The sequence below is a fragment of the Neopsephotus bourkii genome, unplaced genomic scaffold (genome assembly GCF_033783945.1).
Source record: "Neopsephotus bourkii isolate Nb327-2 ecotype Australia unplaced genomic scaffold, CSIRO-AGI_Nbou_v1 NB_1760, whole genome shotgun sequence".
Lineage (NCBI taxonomy): Eukaryota > Metazoa > Chordata > Aves > Psittaciformes > Psittacidae > Neopsephotus > Neopsephotus bourkii.
The window spans coordinates 64,431-82,949 of record NW_026902234.1 but is presented as its reverse complement, the minus strand read 5'-3'; the positions used below and the strand labels follow the sequence as shown (position 1 = coordinate 82,949).

At 37.8% G+C, this 18,519-nt stretch overlaps 1 long non-coding RNA gene across 1 annotated transcript; it reads left to right on the top strand.

The window, feature by feature from the left end:
• The first annotated feature begins 1,593 nt into the window (after nucleotides 1-1,593).
• LOC133225356 (uncharacterized) lies at nucleotides 1,594-18,299 on the top strand. The gene is made up of 3 exons (XR_009729115.1): nucleotides 1,594-3,081; nucleotides 8,925-9,035; nucleotides 17,790-18,299. It is a non-coding gene; the product is annotated as an uncharacterized LOC133225356 (long non-coding RNA).
• The last annotated feature ends 220 nt before the right edge of the window (nucleotides 18,300-18,519 follow it).

The window sequence follows — 18,519 nt, the reverse complement described above, 5'->3', positions numbered from 1 at the left end:
GCCATGAATCTCTTCCATCACTGAGGAGCTGCTGCAGCAGAACTGGTTTGAATTTAAATGTGGAATTTCAGATCTGAGGCAAGGCAGGTTTTTTTATTTTTTTTTACATTTTTCTTTTCTTTCCTTTCCTTAAAAAAAAAAAAAGGAAAAGCAGCAATAACAATAAATGTGCATCTCAAATGGCTATGTCCTTTGAAAGGAGGAAAAGAATTTGCTAATTGTTAGTGGTCACTTGAAAGATGGGAATAATAAGAAATGCACCTGTTTTGCCAGAATCATCAGAACTCGATGAGCTGCGTTGTGTCATAGAAACAGGTCAAGTTTTCAATTTGTTATTTTCATTCTTTTCTTTTCCAAAATGTCTGGGTCTTTCAATCAAAATCTCTGTTTTTACAGGACGTAGAAAGAATGACTTGTACAACAAAGATGGACATATGATTTTAAGGCATAATACTGATGCAGCGTTAATTTTAGTGAAATGCAAATAAGTGCAGTAAAGTGCAATACTGTAAATATTATAGATTAAAAAAAAAATAAATAGCCGTACTTATTCTGTTAAAAACCAATTCCGCAAGAACCATGAATTAAGTCCTTTATGCTCAGACTGGTGCTTTGCAGCTCCTTGCCAAAACGACGGTCCGAGTCTTCTATGAATGGATAAAGTTATATGTATCGCATATGGGAAGAGGTAGATGCCATGATTTCTAGTCGAGTTAATGTGCCATGTTTCTGGGAAGTAAACTGAAGAGTCTGTATGACACTTTCACAATCAGTTTAAGTAAAAAAAATCCAAACCAGAACTAAAGAAACAACCTGCAAAAGTGTTTTGTAGAGTTGGACAAGTTCAATATCTGGGCATTTTAATTTTTGCCTGTGGTTTAGACCCCAAGTCTTAAGCTAATGCTTAAGAAAAGTAACTACCACAAATCCAGAAAGCATGGGGAGTAGGGAAATCCTTTAAATTACATTACCAAAGTGTCTGGGTTTACTGACCCCCCCATGTTTTGCTTTCCATGGTATTAGCTTCAAATTAGTTTATTATATGTTTTCTGTCTTAATGTTTGGTGGGAATAAGGCAGTGCAAATATTGGTCTTGTCTACATCTAACAGGATAGCTACTTGTTGCTTTTGTTACCAAGGCCTGTGCTGATGGAAGGTTATCTATAATACTGCTGTTAAGCCTGCTTTTTATGTCTCATTTAGCAATCCATTAATAGTTTTGGCTTCTGCTGATATTTATCAAATCCAAATATTACTGTAGGACAAAAATCCATCCTGTAGAAAAATTTTAGACACTTGTCTTCTTTTGTTGTTTCTCCTTCAAGTTTTAGTATTTTCTAGCAAGCATGATTTCTGGAATGTCAAAGTTGGGCCATTTCCCTTTTATTTATTACGTAAGAAGTATGTATATTTTGGATTTGCTAGAGCTGATAAATGTTACCTGCCTTTTCTACCTCTCTGTGAAAGCCCAGTACCTTTTTAAAGCAAGGCCAAAACATTAAGGTAGCATTACTTGTTGCTGAGAAATACAGACAAAGATCTCAGCAATTTACAATTTGTCATTGAGACAAAATAAGATAATATTATTAGAAAGTAAAATGTTATTCATGGTGATGAATGAATTTCTGGCTAAACTAAGAAACATTTGGAGTGGCTCCAGCACTTTTAACACGCAGATCTGAAAAATAATAAACATTACTACAGAGATGCTTTAGGCTGTAGCAAGTAACCTGTTGTACTGGATACCAGCAGCCATCGAAGGAGAATTTGATACACACTGTTGAAAAATGGAGGCATAAAACTGTTGCCTGAGTGGAGAGTCCTTGATATGTGTACCTCTGATCTAATTGTTATCCTTTCAAATCGTCTTTTGAGAATTTAAGGGAGGCTTATGTGATTTTTTTTTTCTCAGTCCTGTGCTGGACTTTCACAAAGGAGTGATTTTCACCCTCAATTCCACAGAACGAGCTTGTTGGAGTTGTGGGTTTAGGATGTGAATTTTCTTAGACATCTTCTGAGGGAGGCCGTGAAGTGCTATAGATCTTACAGTTGTGTTACAGGATGCATGTACAGTATGAATCTGCCTCAAATTGGAAGGAATGACTTTTCCACCTTTGCTGTTTTACTAGGTACGAACACAGCAAAAGTGCTTGTAGGTTTCTGTCAGACATTTTGCTACGTACAGCTTCTTTCTTGTATTCAAAAACCAGTGGTAACTTAAACACAGTTCACTGCTAACACGAAACAAGGCTGGTAGTATAACATACATCTCTTCAGAATGAAGAATTCTTACAGTTTCTTCTGATTGCTTTCAATGAATGTCTCGAGGACAGTCTTGCCCTCTACTGCAGAAGGGAAGACGGTGGCAAGGTTTGTCAGTTTAGCCTGTTTTGAGGAAAGGACTATAGATCAGCCTGGGGAAAGGGGCGGGGTGTTGCTGTGAATCTACCAAGTCACTTCGTGATGCTCTTGCATTCCATTTATCATGAAAGGAAATAGTGCACTGTGCAAGGCTTGTAGCTGAAACTGGTTCTGCTTTGCTTATTTCTCAATGGGTGAATTGCATCAGTGGTGGTATAAAAGCTTTGTCTTGTTTTGGATGATGCACGCAGGTGGCCTCCTTGTCATCCTTAACATCTCTTGAAAGAAAAGGAGTCCTACCTGGGCTACCACGGACTGTATGTGTCCCGAAGTGTAAGTCCCTGTGGCTCCGTTCACTGTGTGGAGCTCCAGGGACCCATTCAAGTTGAGAATCCGGACCAAAGCATCTGCTGCATTTCTGTTAGTGTGGTCTTTGTTTTTGTTTTGTTTTGTTTGCATTTACTTAATTATTTTTCTTGAGGAGGTTGGAGGTTGAAGATGAGATAGTCAAGGTCCTAAGATACTTATTAAAGCTTAAAAGTATTGTAATTGTGTTAGATTCTCAGGCATGACAAACCTCTTTTTTTTTTTTTTTATTTATTTATTTGTCCACCATCATATAGCCTGATGCAATCTTTCATTTGAGAAGTGTGAGATTTCCAAGATCACCAGAACAGTGGCCCCTGGGCAGAATTCCCTTGGAGGAGGCCTTCAGTTAGTGTATGTGGATTGCTAAAGAATCTTCCTCAAAAGTATGGTTTGGTATTTGAAAAATAACTTGAATGAATGACAATTGAATAATGCTGTTTATAAACAAATCCATAAAAAAAAAAAATAAGCTTTATGCATGACATGGGCCCCTTTATAGTGGAAAAATAGTCTCTAATTTTTTTTTGAACTGTCAAATAAACTGAAATACTTCATCCATTTGTATCAAAATAGCAAGCTGATTCCACGGCTCATTTTTATTGACCTGGAAACGTAAAAAAAATTGTACTGGAAATTTTTTTTTTTGCTTAGTAGGGTCCTATAGATGTAGTGACATTTTGGTTAATATCATAATACTTAGCACTTATATAATGTTTATTTGCAAAGCACTGTATTATAAACGTTTATTATTTAGCTCTCACCCATTATGAAGTAGGTAAGAATTATTATCCCCAGTTTTGTAGAAACTAAGGCATATAAATTATGGACCAGGCTCCATCACCCATTGTCAAAACTGAGTATTATTACTTTTGGTTTTGTAATGTAGTAGCATACCCCAGATCATAATCTGACATGAATTTGCGGTGCTAGACACCTTTCAGAATTGGAGCAGAGGCCCTGCTCCAATAAATTTAAGCTCCATACCTTGTTTCAGCAAAAGTCTTAAAGGGAGCATTAAATGTGTTTGAGAGTGGCAGAATGTGTCTGTGAGTTATTTCCACAGAACACAAAGTTACTGCCCAGTCCTCTGACCCATATGCCACTGGGAATTTGCTTTATGGTGCAGTGGGGCTGAGCTGCAGTACTGCTAAGACTAGAACCAAAAATCTGAGTTCCCAAGAGCATGCATGAATTGCTGGAAAACCCTGGTTTGCAACTTCCCCTATTATAAATTTATCACACAGCCCAAGTGCGCTGATGTCAATTCTTTGCATGCTCTATCTGCTATATCTTTTAGTCATGTGTTTGCCTGTAAAATAAGAATAACACATGGCCTTGAATTGACATAACGTTGATGCATTGTTGCCTCAAAGACAATAGACATATAGACCTATGGAAATCAGATCCCTAAGGCAAACCCAGATTATGATTTTTTTTCCTTTTTTTGTGACAAAACGCACACGTTTTCTGCTCTTTTAAATGTGCTAGGCAAAATAAATTGTTTCTCTTTTTTTTAAAGCATATAATTTTAGGTTTTAAAGACATTATTGCTTTGGAGGTGGCAGGCTTTTCCCCTCTTCATTTTGAGGAAGATTTTCAAAGTATAGGAAAAAGATTACACATCTGTCTTAGAAGTCTGTTTAGTTTTACATCTAATATCTAGTGATCCAACTGGTGTCCTTGTAGTTACTCATTCTTTACAACTCTCTAAAGTGTGTGCAACCACTATGGTTGCAAATTTTTTGCGCTCCTGGTTAGAAAGGATGGTCAAAGTGCCCCACTCTTCACCTGTAAGCAGCCTACTGACCCCACAATGTTGTTTTCTTTCCCCAGTGTGACAGAATTCCCGTGGCTAGCAAGTTTCCAAACAGCTGTGGCTAATATGGCAAGAGCTTGCTATTCTCTCCTGGTTTCAGTAAGATGTGGTAGGGCCAGAGAAGGTCTGATACTGCTTGAAAATGTATAAGAAAAAAAAAACCCAACCCAAAATGCAGTGTGCTACAGAGTGTGATCTCCTCTCCTTAAGAACAGAGCCTTCTGCTTTATGACCCATGCTTTTTGTGAAACTGCATCTCTTAGTCATATCTTGAAAAGGTGCAGCATGGATCCCATCAATGTAACCCAGAGGCTAATATTATACTGGTTATTTTTCTTGGCCTTTCTAGTCAGATCAGTGGAAGGCCATAGACTTTGGTGTTTGAGGCATTCTTCAAAAGGGGATGTGATACCGGATACCCCTCAAATTTTGTTTGTCTGTTAGACAGATTTGATGCTAAAAAGTTGGTGCCTAATTTTAGTAAATCGGCCTAGAAACTTTTTGATTTCTGATAAATAATTGAAACTTGATGCAGTTGATACAGCTTATGTTGAAATTTGATATTTAACTAAAATCAGTTAAAGAATGTAGAAAATATCAGATTTTGAAGCTGAAGATATTTATTGAAAGGCAACATTTTCATGAATCTAGGCTTATGGTATGTATTAATTACATCAAAGACAGGCAAATATCTCTGTTTCTTTGTATTAATGTATGTGGATGTTTTATTTATTTTTTTTGTTTGAAAATTTCTAAAAGTGTATTATTTTAATTATGTTGAGTGTAAATTTGACAATGCTTTGCATTTATTTTTATTTTTTTAAAACCTGTTGCTTTTGTAAACCTATGAGCAGCCAGTATGATTTGCAGTACCATTGCATTATTTTGGTTATGTACACCTGAGTTTCCAGACATTTCAGGGATTACTAAAGTGAAAAAAAATGATCTCCAAAATCAACTTGGCTTAAAAGTTTGTAGCCCTTTGATATTGTGGAAGAGAAAAACAAGCAAATAACTTTTTTCTTTAGGTTTCAGTTATGCCAGCATGCTCCTACATGAATTCACCAGACATGCTGAGTTCCAGTTTCAGAGTGTATTATGTTGAATTACATGATATGAATTTACATCTTGTAAAAGTGAGATATGAATAAACTTATAAATATTTGTAATCACGTGTTAACGGATACCCCCAATAACTACTACCAAAGGGACTATTAACAAGGCATCTTCCCCCTGTTAAAATAGAGCTTTTTCTTCTGTACTTAATGCTTTTTCTTTTTTTAAGCACCTTATATGCTTTCTCCTTCCAAGGAATGAATGCAGTGCATCTTACTCTGAAGCTATGCCACTTACAGATCTGTCTTTGGTTTCTGTGTAAGTTTTACAGAACAAGTTATAGCTTCTTATTAACCAGAAGCTACTTTTGCATCCCATCTATCAGTATATATATATGTATACATATATATATATTGTTTGTTTGTTTGTTTTTGTTTGTTTGGTATCCTATTATATTTTTAAAGGATTGATAATTTTTTCTTAGTGTCAGGAGAAATAAAGGAGTCCTCATAGCGGACCATTCTAAGAATTGTACTTGATGACCCCAATCTATTGTCTGTTCAAATCAATAGGAGAGGCACTAGATCAGGCTTTTATTTTCAGGTGATTAAGGAGTTTTTCCCATGTCCCTGTTTGTTGGCACATTAGATGTAATTGTCTCATGTAGTTTTATTCTTTCTAGTTGTAATCCAGCATTCTGATGTTGAAAAGGATACCCAGGGAATCCTCATGTTCCCGTGCACCATGTTGTTTCATTGATAGCACCAAAGCAAACTGGGTTGGTGGAAGTCTTTCTGCTAGCTTACAGTTTGTGCAGCAGGTCCTAAACCTCTGAACTAGTCACAGCTGTTAGGTTAGGCTTGTCTTGTTTGAAAGCCAGTTTGTCCAACACATATGTAGCATTCAAACTTCATTAGCATTACAAGATGGGTAGCTCCATATCCCAGCCCTTCCCCCAAGTCCTCCCAGCATGTCTTTTTTCTTTCTTGTCTGCAGTTGGCTGTATAAGCTGTCTAAGCTGAACTCAAAAACTGTTCGTAGCTTTTCTACCCTTGCATTTTCTGCAAGTATTTACGTCTATTGGGGCTCTGACCTGGAACATAGCTGGAAAGCATTTGGTACAATATTCCCACATCATGGTTACTGTTTCTCTCTAAACCAACACCACAAGCTGACATCCTGTTTTTCCTGTCATAAGCTATGTAAGAGACAGGCTATTATAAGAAAATTAATCCTTCCTTTCTTTCTGTCTCTTAAAGATATGTGGGCAATGAATGGTTGTCAGTATCATGTACTGTAAGAGCAATCAGAAAAAATATAAAGTGTGTGCTGAAAGCTTAGTTTCACCAGAAGACCATCTAATAGCAATTTTTAAATAAATATGTTTTAACACTGATTTTTTGTCTATTCATATTCAGTTCAGATGTTGAAAAGAGAGATAAGTTCTTTTGGCAATTTTGGTTGTTCAGAAGAGGGTTTTTCCCCCTCTTCATTTTTCTTAATTAACATGTTTTTCCAATGGCTACTTGTTCTCTTGATTTTTGAAATCATTAACAATTCTGAGAGAGGTTTTCTCTCTTTTGTCTTTGGGTATATTTTTATTCTTTTTTGCATGAAAATTTATTTTTAATTCCTTCAAAATTACACTTTGACCCTATTGCCATCAGCATTTTTGGCTGCTGAACTGTCTCTAGTTCTCTCTGTAGGATCTGAATTGAATTGGATAAGAATAAACACAATAATACCTTCCTTATGAATTGTCAGTAAATTTTTTATTTCTTTCCTGAGTAACTTCTCTCTTAGACTGCTATTTTTTGATCTGCAAACATGTGAAAAGAAAATCATAAGGTGCTACACAGGAAACAGAACTGAGTACCTGCTCGTGTGAATACCTGTGAACTGTGGAAATTTTACCAGTAATGTGTGGTTCAGTTCTATGTTGCTTGCATATCCAAAAGTTCAGTTAAAGTTGGACAGAGGTCTGTATACTCAAGTCTGCAGAAGTGACCACAGAAAGACAGATTTGCGTTCAAGGACCACATGCAAATGACTAGAGATTGGACAACAGAACAAAAGGAATTGTATGTGTAATTTCATTTCCCCAAATCAAATACTCAGACTTCATTACCAATATGATTAAGGGTAGTGATCCTACTCTTATGTTTAATTGCTGGTTTATAATTGCTACCAAGAGGCTATAAAACTACAGGGTCAGAAAGCTGTATCCAAAAAATGCCTCACTCTAAAGTTAGACTTCAGAGAAATTTAAGCACTTATTTCCAAAAACCATAACACAGGGCTCTTGGCCACTTCTCAAACTCTACTGAAGCCTGAGAGCTGCAGGTCCCCTAGTTCCACACATTAAATTTCTCCATGAGGCTCATGTTCTACTTTTGTGGGTGCCTGGAACCTGACAGGTCTCTGTGGCTGGGTGGCTTGCTCTCTTTAGCCTGAGTGAGTTACAAAAACCAGGCATCTGTTTCATCTTCAGATGTTTACAATCAGAAGTCTACATCACAACTTGTCAGTGGAAGCAAGGAGGCACTTTTAGGAGGTACACCTCTAGTGAGTATATTAAGGTTTGTCTTAGAACCAGACTAGCTCAAATGTAGCCATCTTCTCAGTAGACAGACGTCCAATTCCATGGCAAGTATCTTCCATGTTCCTCCTTCTTGTGTCCTTCGCTGCCTTAATGACAGCAGTTCCATTACTTTGTTTTCTTCAGAGGGGGGAGATTTCTGTTTACATGATAACTCAGTGACTAGTAGATTCACAGAGAACTCTACAGTTTGGGTTTCCCTGTCTTCCTTTGTCTGAATAGATGGAGTAGCTGAAAAGGTAGAGCTCCTGGTCCTGGGGATATAGTTTGCAGAATGTGCTAGACATGGACCTCTTGGATTGGGTTGACTGTAGCTGAATACACTTTGATAGCATAGCAGGCAGATGACATTTCTGCTATGATTTCTGTTCTAACTGGTTTCCCTACTGTGTTTTCTGATATTATAGTCAACTAAAGTGCAAATTGGTTTTCTACAGATTCCTGGGAAAAAGAATCATCTTAGTGTTTTCCCTAGGTGGGGCTTAATGCAATAGTATTTGAATATTTCCTAAATATATCAGCTTTGCACAGCAAATATTCCAATTTTTCTCTCTTCCTGGTTGCAAAAGGAGCTATATAGGTGTACATATACATTTAAACACTAATAAACAAATCCCTCAAAAATTGACAGAATTTAAATTGCCACATACATAACCTTAGGGTTTTTAATGAAGCAATCTCATATGATTCCATCTTACATTATCACATACATTCTTACCACAGGACCTCTGTCTAAGTTTCTGTGTGAGGTAAACCATGCTGGAGGAACAAATTTGGACTATGAAGAGAATGAAGCCATTTTCTAAGAATATTCTTCACCTGCACAAGATACCGGTAGGTGTCTTTATGTAGGCAATGAGGGGAAAACATGGCTTCATCATTAGCACAGTAAATGATTATGTAGGAGAAGCAGATCTAGCCCACTACTGACTTTCAAGATGATACATTGAAAGTGGTAAGGCATATCCAGGATATCACCAACTGTGTGCTTTTTGTTTTCTGGGGGTTAAAGTCACAAGACCAGGAGCTGATGCACAGAAATGCTCAGTGTTAATTGTCACAAGTTTAATTGACACAAGCTATGTAGGTTTGGGACTTGGAGGAAGCAGATCACATTACATAGTGATGTAGATTCATGCAATATGCCACTGACTTACAGTCTTACATTCAGCGGGTCATTGTGTCTTTCTGCTTCAGTCTATAAAATGGGTTTAATGACACTCTCCTAATGTGTACGTAGGAATGTCACTCCTAGTGTGTACACAGAGGGACTATGACCATAAATTCATTAATCTTTATAGTACACTGATACACTAGATTTGCATGCATCAGCACAAAACCCATGAGGCAACAAGTAACTGTATTCAATGCAATGTTCAGAGGATGTGCAGTAAATAAAGCATGAGGATAAAGCGAAATATTGAGCAGCCGCTTTATTTACTGAACACTGTGCACTGAATAAAGCTGGGGTCTTGTGTAAAAAAAAACCCAACCAAACAAAACTCAATTTTATGGACATTGAAGCCCTCTGATATTAGGGGTGGTTGAGGGAAAAGAGTTTAGGGGGCTCTTCTTATTAGGGATCAGTAAGAAGCAGGTTTTCAGCCCACATAACCTTTCAGTGCAGTGTGGGTCTTAGTAGTAGAGGAATGCACACAGATATTAACTGCAGCCAACAGTCTGTGCCTTCATCTTAGGCCAAATGATATTTTGAATTGGGAAAAACAGTCCCAGTCCCCTTTTGTTTTCATCCTATCCAGATGTATCCTATTGCACCCCATATATTGTGTTCTCCATCATCACTTTTGATCCTGTGCTGGTGTTGCTGGATATATAACTGTTCAGACTGTAGAAAGCTCAAGGCTGCAAGCAGAGTCTAAGCTGGCTCAAACCAAGGGAAACAGCTGGGAGATGCAGAAGCTGGCCAAATCTGAAGTAGTTTCATTAGGATGTGCACAAGCTCTAACCTGGCATTAGAGGGTGAGATGAAAGTTTTATCACTGGCTGAAAAATGAGGTCTTTCTTCAAGGACTTATTTAATTTAGTTTATATAATTTTTGCCTAGATCTATGAACATGTATGTGAATATTTGTGGATGAACTGAATTTTCTGTGTATCAGGGCTGTAGGCCTATTGGTCATGACAAAAATTTTGCAGGTGGTGCCAGCTGTTATTAACAGAGAGATTGCTACTGATTCTCCTGTAGTTACTAACTTTGCTATAAAGGGAAAGCTGTAGTGTTGATAAAATGCTGAACCACTTCTCAGTGTGGTAGAATTAGGACAGAGTCTGATTTCCTGGGAGTGTTTATTTCTGGGCCTCATGTATTTTTTCTTTAGTGTTTGAGACTTGCACTCTTACAGGTACACAGCTTTTGTTGACTAGTGGTAGGCAGAGATATATTTCTAATATAAGTAGGTGCCCATGGCTTTGGAAAGTCCAGCTTGGGGTTGTCATGGAAGCCAGGGTTTGAACTAGGAGGTTGTGCTCTGGGAGCCCTTCTGCTTATCAGAGCGGCATTATTCATATATAAATGCATTGGAACTGTTTGTCCCTTCATCCGTCTTGCTAATGGATTGGATATGGAGCATTTGGAAATGTTCCATTTGGAAATAAAGAATGTCTAGTCCTTGAATGGTGTTCAATACCTTTTCTTCAAGTTCAGTGTTTTCTTCATGGAGAAGCAGAAGAAAAAGATTTTTTTACAATGAATACTCTTCCTGAATAAATGATATATTAGATGATATTGTGAGGCCTGGAGTAATTTTGATGAAAAAAAAAAAAAGGCAGAAAATAAATGAGAAGATGCTGCTGAGTTCAAATTGCTTATCTCCTTTATCTTAAATGTTCAAGTTCTAGTTCTTTATCAAAACCACATATGTCTCGGGAACTGAGAAAATCAGGTTCTCAGTGCTATTACTGTAAATGTCTCTTTCTAAGCCTCATTCACTTTACCTTAGACCAAATGACTTTTGTTGTTGCAGAAAGGCATAGCTTTCCTTGGTGAGTGATAGCTTCTCTCAGGTTGTTTCAACTGCTTTAATCTCTCCACTTTCTTAGCTGCTTGGAGTTCCTTTATTCTTTTTATCTGGATGCTTGTTCCACGTCCAGTCTTGCTTGGTAACTGTAATCTGTAGTGGCCTTTCTATTAATAGGCTAAACCCAGATTTCACAAGTGTTCACAGATTTTTGAAAAATGACAATAGAAGTGTCTCACTGATAGACCAACACTGAATTTTGAAAGAGTACCAGCCGTACTATTATCATGCACCACAACAGAGCTAGATCACAAACTAATCTAGTCTCAGCCTGTCATGTGGATTGTAACCTGTGAAGTTTATAGGACCTAGCAAGTCATATCTTCTTGATCTAAGTGTCTTTATGCTTACATGAAGGAAAAACAATGCTAGCAAGGATCTGTAAACTACTGTAGAATATCATAATGTACTGCAAATAGAGCTATGTCTTACCTTGACTCAGAAGTTGGAGTACCTTGCTGGTAGCCATCATTCTGTGCTTAACAGTGACTGCTTGTTTGTTTTCTGGTGATAATGAACAAGTTGGTTTCAGTATTGAAAGCCTTGAGTGGCTCCAGACTTACCTACATAAAACCAGATCTCTCTTGATGTTTCTATTGGTCAGTAAAGAACAATTACTCTGAAAACCTTCTAGTGTACAATGGAGGCTGTTGTAAAAATATTTCCTTCATGATCTACTTTCTGAAGTGGTCCAAGATAATTCCAGTCGTTTGTCCCTTAAGGTATGCTGTGAGTCACACCTGTATACTTAGGCTTTTGGTCTGCTTTTGCTCTGTGTTGATTATGCTTTGAGGAAAGGTTCTTCTTAAAAAAGAAAGCAAATGTTTAGAATATCCACACATTTTTTACAACACCATGAAGGCTGAGTAGTGCTTGCATACTTCAGTGTGATTCTGCTGAAGGTGCAAGACAACTGCTGATTACATCGTCTTTTTGGTGTGAGTTGCATTTGGTGTTTTGTTTTTTTGGTGTGAATTGCACTGATACCTCAGTTTGTCTCCCTGACTATAGTCAGAAGTGGACTTGAATGAAACTTGTATGATGTTTTTTCTGCTCACTTGTATGCACATTTGTGGTTTCTCTTCTTGGGTGTCATTTTGGCCTTTACCCACCCACTTTGAGCATGCAATGGTTGACAGAGAAGCAACCTCTGGAAATTTAGTTTCCTCCTTACTGCTGGAAGTATGATATGTTTTCTTTGCAACAGCCTGTTTTCTTCAGGACTGTTGCATGAGACAACCTTAGCATGGGTATGGTAAGGCTGGCCCGCAGGGACAGTCTCCTAAGTTCCTTGAACTGCATGTTACTTCTGGAAATCATATCTGAGACATTTGAAAATGACACGAGCTCTCTGTGCTGCAGGAGGACAAGGTTAAAAGAGACTTCACAGTTCATCAAATAAAATTCAACCCAGCCTTGGAAGGTTCTTTTTCAAGCCTCCAGAGATCACAGGACTAGAGCCTAAGAGGTATAACAAGCACACTTTGGGGAACTTGCCTTTTACTTGAAGCTTTCCTTGTCCCCCACATCTTGTTAGTGAAACTCCTCCCCCTCTTGTTTTATACATTGACAGGAGTCCCAGAAAGGTCAATTGTTAAAGATTGTATATGTACATGCCATGTTGTGTTTATAAACTTTGCGAATTACCATCTCTTGTGTCACTTAAATGTCTGCGTTTTGAGGTAAGGTAGGTTTTATATCATTAATAAGATTGTTATTTAAGTGGACTGTTGTACCTATAATGTGTATGACTAGAAATGATGGCATTTGCCTTTTGCATGTGAACATAGGAATAAGTAAGAAGTAATGCTTGTCTCAGAAACTAACTGTAGCTATGGCAACAGATACACTCTGTATTTCATCTTTGACACGTAAGCAGCCATGTTAGAAAAGAAGTTATTTCAATAATGGCTTTTCAATAATTAATTGAACAAATTTTACAAGTCAAGAAGTACTGCCATAACATTAAGTTAATTTTGATACCCAACAGTGATTTTTCATGCAATTAAATACTTTTCTCAGGTTATAGTTAAAAAGCTGCCTGAGAAATATTTCCCACAGAGCCACTAACAAAACAGTTTGAAGTTTCTCAAGTGGAAATAGGATTCAGACTTTTTATAGCTGTCCTTGTTACCATTTTACATTCACAGTGTCTCTAGCAGGATAACAAATATTTCTAACTACATGTCCACAGGCAGAATGGTTTATAGCTGAATATTTATTTAACTGTACTTAAATGCTTACCTAATTCATAAACATTTGTGTTAGGGGTATGTGGTTCCTACAGGCACATTAGTGGAGTTTCTAATTTAGATTGTTTCTTGTTAATAATTCAAAATAGTGCCATCTTTCCAAAGCCTTAGGTATTGTCCTTGGCTGCTGCTTTGCTTATACCATACCTATCTGAAACTGTACATCCCTTCACCCTCTCGCAATATCAGCTGCTTGTGAAACTGCAGTAAGAAACGTGAGAAAGCACTTTGTGTCTTTACTTATAGTAGTTATAAAGAGCCCAGGCTGTGTGCTAATGATCTCAGTAATGACTGATGACTACAGAAGTTTTTGAGAAAGAAGATGCTGAAAGAAGCTAAATAGCAGAAGCTAAAGAAAATGCTAAATCAGACCACCAGCATTAAAACCTGACATTAGCAGCCTGGAATTTTCAGGTGAAATTCATACCTATCCAGAGGATCAGTATAGGATATACACATCAATTTACTCTTTTAAACATTATTTTAATAACTGCTAATTTTCAAATTAGCAATTAGGGATAACTGCAAATTAAAAGGAGACATAGATTCTGTACCATTTCACCATGAAGGGGTTAATTTTATCATTAAAGAAGCATGGAAAGAAAAGCATGCAGAGAAGCATGCAAAGAAAAGTAAAGTGAGCACAGATCTGGCTCAAATAGAGACTTTGGCAGCAATTCCAAAGCTAAATCCTTGATTGGCTACTTTCTTTGTACATGTACATTTTATTAGGTTTAACCTCAAATTTACGTACAAAATTGGCTTGTGCAGATCTGTGAAATTTGCACTAGAGCTCCTGAATGGCTTCTCTAGATGCGTCATCCTTCCTCTTTATTATCCTCTCTGTAAAATGGAGTTCCATTTTATATGCTGGACATGCTTTATGATGAGTGTGGTGGAATAAGGATATTCTTCTTTACATGTGTGCCCAGACAGTCTGCAAAGGCCTGAAGGCACTAGGAATGTGATTTCTCACCTCATGAAGGATTACACAAAACTGATTCTTCAAGCACCTTGTCCCCAGTGAATCTTCTATAATAAACAGTGTTTTCATCTGAAGGGATTCACCACTGTAGAGGAAGAATTTAATATATTCTGTTTTTCTGAAGACATAATTTTGCCTCCTCTTTCACTACAAAACCCCTGAGCTAAATATTTGTTTATGTTTGTGAACATGGTATGTTTGTGATGCTGGTAGGGCAGATTTAGATTCTGTTCAAATGTTTTGTTATGACAGAAAATTGCATTTATATTTTAAATTTACTATTTCAAAAATAAACATTACAGACAAAATTTTCCATCCTGACCTACCCAGCAGCTCTCAACTCCAATAGTCTGTTCTTCCTGCATGAAGGAAACTCCCATTGATGTGTGGATCTGAGAGGAGAATTTTGCCCTAAGGGCTCAATTTTGCTCTGAGATTGACATATGCATATCATCAAAAATAGAATAATCTATGCATTTGAGGAGCTATCAGCAGCTCCCATGCAATGCTGTTGCTCTAGGAGATTTCTGACATCCTACTAAAATGTGTGATAGGGTGAGACATTTCCTAGGTCTAATGTTTAAGCTAACAAACCCTCCCCCAAGCAGATGAGATTGAAGCAAAAAAATGATCTTTCTTTGTTGCTGTAATTATTCATATTATGACATCTCAGGCAAATTTAACAAACGCTTTTTGTTCTATATCACTTCCTTGAGTATCTCTCATTCTTGGGCCTTCTCAGGCAGGTACTCAGAATCTGTCTGGCTTCATGTGATTTTTCACTTCCTTTGACATTTGTCTGATAGCCAGCTGCAAAATATGGCCTTTTCCTAGAGGAATGAGTGGGTTACATTGGTTGTAAGAATTACACTTTCATTGAGGCTGGAATAGTACTTCAGTGTCTTATTGCTTATTGGTGTTCATAAATCTAGAAGAAGTTATCTGAGGAGAAAAAATCATCACCTCATCTCCTTGCACAGCAAGCCTCTGTGTTTTTTTTTTTTCCACGTGTTTTCCTTCAGATTTTCCTGCTGTCCTAAATAATATGACCACCTACCTCTGGTGAGCACAAGTTTGGATAGAAATCATTAGTAATTTGCATTGATTTCCCTCACCACTTCTGGTCTCACCTTTCCTTTCCCATTTGTGCTTGTGGTGAAGTTCTCATCTCAGCTACAATGCATTTCAGGTAGCATTAGCCACCTAGCAAGCAAGTTCTTAGTCCAAAAATAAGGTCTATGCTTCTTCTAGAGGAAGACACTATTGAGCAGTTTCCAGCACTGCCTACTGTGTCCCCTGCACTTTCCCTACGTCACACATTTCCTCTAAGGACATCAAAAGGGTTCTTCAGAGCAATTGGTTAAAAAACTTTTAAAGTAAATGGGATGGCTTGTAGCTCACAAGAACTGTGATGATATGAATATTCCATTAGTTTTTTTAGCAAAGGTCAAATGACCACAGTTTGGGAATGCTGATTTATGTAAACAATAGCATACTTCATCCCTGGGGATTGGTTATACAGCTTGGACTGGGATAGAGCTACTTCAGTGCCCAAAACTCCCACTAAAGGGAATGGAGGTCTAGTTAATTCAGTCACTGGAGTCTAGAGCAGATGCTTTGGAGCTGACTCATTTACAAAGGGGATATGTTCTAGGTTGACTGAGATCTCAAAGTGGAGACATCAGTTTTGATGTAATATATATGAGGGGCCTTCTGGAAAGGAAACTGGCAGCTTGAAGGGTATATTAGAGTCCCTGAAATGGCAGCTGACTGAGCCATGGATCTTCCCATTGAGTAGATTGACACCTTATTCTTTTGTAGGTGTCTACATTGTTAACACCTAAGTTTAGGTATCTACATTTTGAATGAAATCCCCACTCCAGACTCACTAGTTCCTGTGCCATAACTAATTCCTGTGCCATAACTAATTCCTGGAACTTGGTCACATTGACTATGACATATGGTATAAGATTGATCTAACAAATTCAGTGGCATTCCTTCTTATTTTGTATCTGATGTTTTTCAACAGCATAGATACTTTAATAAAACAAATAGCTTATCTCATGAATACTGATAATGATTTGTTCTGATTTGGATGTTTATATTAATCTATGTTTTTGGAAAAAGTCTCTTTTAAAAAGTATGAATATTTGCAGTCAATGAACCAAAGTGATTCCAAATGTCATAAAAATATATTTCTAGCTGCTACTTGAACCTATGTTCAGGGACCTGTCACTCTATGGCTGCACCTTTCCTCACTGCTCTAGTGATTCTTAGTTGCTGCTTGGAGCTACAATGTAACTTCTCCATGGTCTCACATTTCCTTAAGCTTGAGCCAGAAACTACCACTGCAAACCTTTCAGCTTCAAAATGTTTCACAAACATTTAAACTAATCACAGCAATATCCTTCTGTAGGAAATACAACACATTTTACATGTGAAGAAACCAAGAGAGAGAGATAAAATAGTATCCTGAGAGACCACATCAAATCCTTAATCTCTTTGGGTCACTAAGCATGCTGCCAGGCAATATGGAAATGTATGAGCTGTAAAGCAATTTGTAGGGTTCTCAAAATCCATGCCTATCTGAGGCAGTGGTTGTGACTAACTCTTACAGTATGACAACTGTGGGTATGGTTGATGATGCTCTTATGCTGTACAGGGGGACAGCTGTGATGGTAGGACACTGGCAAAACAATGGCTGATTGTCATACTCCTCACATCAGCCTCCTACAGTGAAAAGCATATGTCTGAAGGTCATACACAAAACATTGATTTTTTGAAATAATACCTCAAGCTCAACACATCAGCATTATGCAGCTGAAATATGATTTGGTTCCTTGAAATGGCATAAATGTCAGACTGCACTTGTTTCTGTATCAGAGATGCCTTAAACCTACAGAAATAAATGTAACCCTCTGAAGGTGAAAATTCCACCTCCTGAAGCTGATAAGGCCAGTATTTGTCATACTCCTGATAGACACAAGACGACACTGGTACTAGAAAGAAAAGTTATTTTATACATTTATAGAAATTCAATTCCTATAAGAAAGGACCGCCCCCCAAATATTAAAGCATACATTTGAATCTCTGAGGCAGCAAAACTCTGCACTGAGAGATCCATCAGGCTGAGAAAAAAACCTAAAACAAAATAAAGCACAAAAATCCAGAGTCTTTCCTTACAGTTTATGTGATGCAGCTGAGTGCATCTGTAGTGGGCACTCCAGAAATCACTTTTCATTAAATCATACTTTTCCTGCCTTTATTTTTTTCCATATGTCATAAGCCAATATTGCTTTTCTATTCTGGTCAGATGAGCCAAGTATCTTATTCTACTGGCAGATGAGACCTCAGGCTGCATCTTGTCTTCCATCATAATGGAATCCACTGTACAGGAGCACTTGAGGTGGCACCGCTTGGTAATATTTGTTTTACTATACAAAGGTAATAGGCTGATGCTTCCCAGAATTGCTGGGCTGGCTAAGGCTCTGGTAAACCCTGTATGTGCCTCAAGGAAAACCGTACACGCTTCACAGGGGTCCAGGAAAGTAGGTGAGTGAGGGTAGACTACCATGATCAGAAAAATGGCTAATGCTTATAAGAATCTTGTTGCTTGAGGACCATTCCCTGTTCACTTGTCATTAATAAGGAGCGAGCAAAGTTGAATGAATTGTCTAGCAAGGTTTTTGAGCTGCGTATCCCTTTCATAAACCTGGGGCTTAGCTGGAACTTTCTGAAGCACTTGTGAATTGGAGTAGAGCCTTTGACTGTCAGCTTCTGAAGTCTCTTTTTTTAGGTCAGATTGCTAGCTGCAGACCACCAACATGTTTATATATGGCTTAAATCACATATTGTGATTCACCATGGAGACCTCATAGCAGCCTTCCAGTATCTGAAGGGGGCCTATAGGGATGCTGGGGAGGGACTCTTCATTAGGGACTGTAATGATAGGACAAGGGGTAATGGGTTCAGACTTAAACAGGGGAAGTTTAGATTGGATATAAGGAGGAAATTCTTTCCTGTTCGGGTGGTGAGGCACTGGA